The following is a 2,505-nucleotide window of genomic DNA, read 5'->3' as shown; positions in this document are numbered from 1 at the left end:
GGGCGCCGATCTCCCATTTTCCCGGCCGACGGTCAAATATCATATCATATTCAGGATCCATATAACAGACCGTCCTCACAAACCCATGGTGGTCCACTTCATCCCAATTCCACACAAACAAGGCATAGTATATTCATAGCACAAGTAATCAAACAACTTTCAATATCAACAGATAGTACATAATAATATGGCAATTCAACAAAATAATGCATGCCAACATTTAGCCGTGAATGCATGAATGCAAGCGGATGATACTAGTTATCTAACACTACTCACAGTTCTTTATCGTCCTCTAAGGAGACTGTTTTCTAGCAACATGCTTCCAGCCGTTTTTCCTCGCATTTCGGAATTTTATAGACCTTTAAAATAAACAATAAAATTCTAAATAAGAATTTTAATTCGAAAGATTATATTAAATATTCGTTCATTAGTTTTGGTTATCAGGTCTTTAATTCACTTATTAATTAAATTATACATATATTTATAGATATATATTGGGTTTCCTTATTTATTTATCTATTCTAATGTATCACTTTTAAATAAAACGTTTAGGTATTTGTTAAGTAATATTTTATAATAATACGAATAATAATAATAATAATAATAATAATACGATTGATAATATAATATTAATAACAATAATCATTTTAATCGTACTTCCTATTGAAAATTCGACAGCATTTCCTCTATAATCAGTACTACCCAAATTTTATATTTTTCCGCATGTCAACATACAGCCCATCCATCGGGCAATTCACATCAAACAATCCCGTCCACCATAACCATCATTTATTAGTCACCCGTCATACATGCATAGGCACTTGTTAATCCTATCTCTAATTCATTTTAAATTTCCATAATATCATAATTACTTATACCGTAAATTATAATTTTCTTCTAGTTATACTTCTTAAAATTCCGGCAATTAACATATATAATTATTAGTTACAATTCATATATCAATATCAATACTGAATTTCTAATCAAACTCATAGCCCACAGTCTAGCAAATTCATTAATAAACAAGGAATTCATTTTAATATACCGTTTCTAATCTCATCATCATTAAACACATTAAAATGAACAATATGGCTGCTGCCATTACACCAAACTTCAAGTCGACTTCATTAACATCAATCATTACACAATCATATCACCCTACGTATATATAAGAGCACATCATTTAAGTAACTAAACATTATTTGAAATTCTATACTTATAAGGGTAAAGTATATTTGCCGACTAACTAGATGCCTTATTAGATAACCAACAATTTATGTAGTGTTATAACTTTTCTAGATAATGAAATAATTCTGAGATTATACAACACCTTTATAACTTACATTTTTAACTTAGTAACCTATTTATCAAGTCGGCGTCAGTTCACAGCTTTGGTACCAATCGACATCAAATAAAAAAAACTAATTATAGACATAAAATCTACACAAAAATAAAACATTCTGTCTTCTAGGAATTTCGGTCACCAGAACCACCACCGGCAAGCAGTACAGCCGCCATCAGCGATGGCCGGAATTGATACCATCCTCTAAACAATGCAAAATTATAGTTGGATTAATCCAAATTCAGAGAGGAGTTCAACCACGCTATCAATTTCATCAAGCAATAACTATTTCTAAACCAATTGACAAAAATCCTATTTCAACGTAACTTAGCAATGATTAAGATATCTCCCATTATTACACAAATTAACTAAAGAAACTATTTACAGAAGAATTAGAGAGCGATAATCGGCCTACCTTGTCGGTAATAGTTGCCGGAGTTGCTCGGAGGGAAGGACAGCGATCGCACCCTTTTGCGATTCGACTATCACTCGTTCGAATAGTTTCTGTGCTGTGAAGACGAAGTCAGAGAGAGAGAGAGAGAGAGAGACAGAGAGACAGAGAGACAGGGACGTGAGGGTGCAGCGGCGGCGGTAGGAGGCAGTGACGTTGGCTGGTGAACGGAACAGAAAGGGGAGGGGAGTCTGTGGTCGGTGCTAACGGGAAGGAGAGGGGGAGAGCTGTCGCGCGCTGGAGAAGAAAAAGGAGGAGAAAAGAAAAGAAAAAGAAAGAAAGAAAAAAAAAAAAGAAAGAAAGAAAGAAAAAAAAATCTGTGCCTTCTAGACCATTCCGGTTCGATTCGAACTGGTTTGGTCTGACTTAGTAATTTGGTCTCATTTTCTTTGGTTTTCGAGTTTTTCACTCGGTTTTTAGATTATTCGTGTGGTTTTCGACATATTAAATTAATTTTCGGATCCGGTTCGATTTATTTTGATTGTTTAGTTCAGGTCCATAATAATAGTAATCATATTTGATTTTTAGGATGATTAATTTATATGTATCTATATTCTTATAATAAATTAATAGCCAAAGTTCCATATTATTTCTCGAATATTTTAAAATGTTCTTAAATCAAAAGTTTCGATAATACATTTTGGGCTTGGGCCCAATATCACAGAATTGGGCTTGATTTGAGACTGTATTTCTATTTGTAGCCCACATGTGA

General features: G+C 33.4%; 1 long non-coding RNA gene across 1 annotated transcript; it reads right to left on the bottom strand.

The window, feature by feature from the left end:
* Positions 1-1,234: 1,234 nt before the first annotated feature.
* LOC149498428 (uncharacterized) lies at positions 1,235-2,045 on the bottom strand. The gene is made up of 2 exons (XR_016319480.1): positions 1,758-2,045; positions 1,235-1,546 (listed from the first exon to the last, which is right to left on the bottom strand). It is a non-coding gene; the product is annotated as an uncharacterized LOC149498428 (long non-coding RNA).
* Positions 2,046-2,505: the final 460 nt, after the last annotated feature.

The sequence above is a fragment of the Jatropha curcas genome, chromosome 2 (genome assembly GCF_041381405.1).
Source record: "Jatropha curcas cultivar XTBG-Jc1 chromosome 2, XTBG_Jcur_1.0, whole genome shotgun sequence".
Classification (NCBI taxonomy): domain Eukaryota; kingdom Viridiplantae; phylum Streptophyta; class Magnoliopsida; order Malpighiales; family Euphorbiaceae; genus Jatropha; species Jatropha curcas.
The sequence above is the reverse complement of the archived record's forward strand: the minus strand, read 5'-3'. Positions and strand labels throughout refer to the sequence as shown.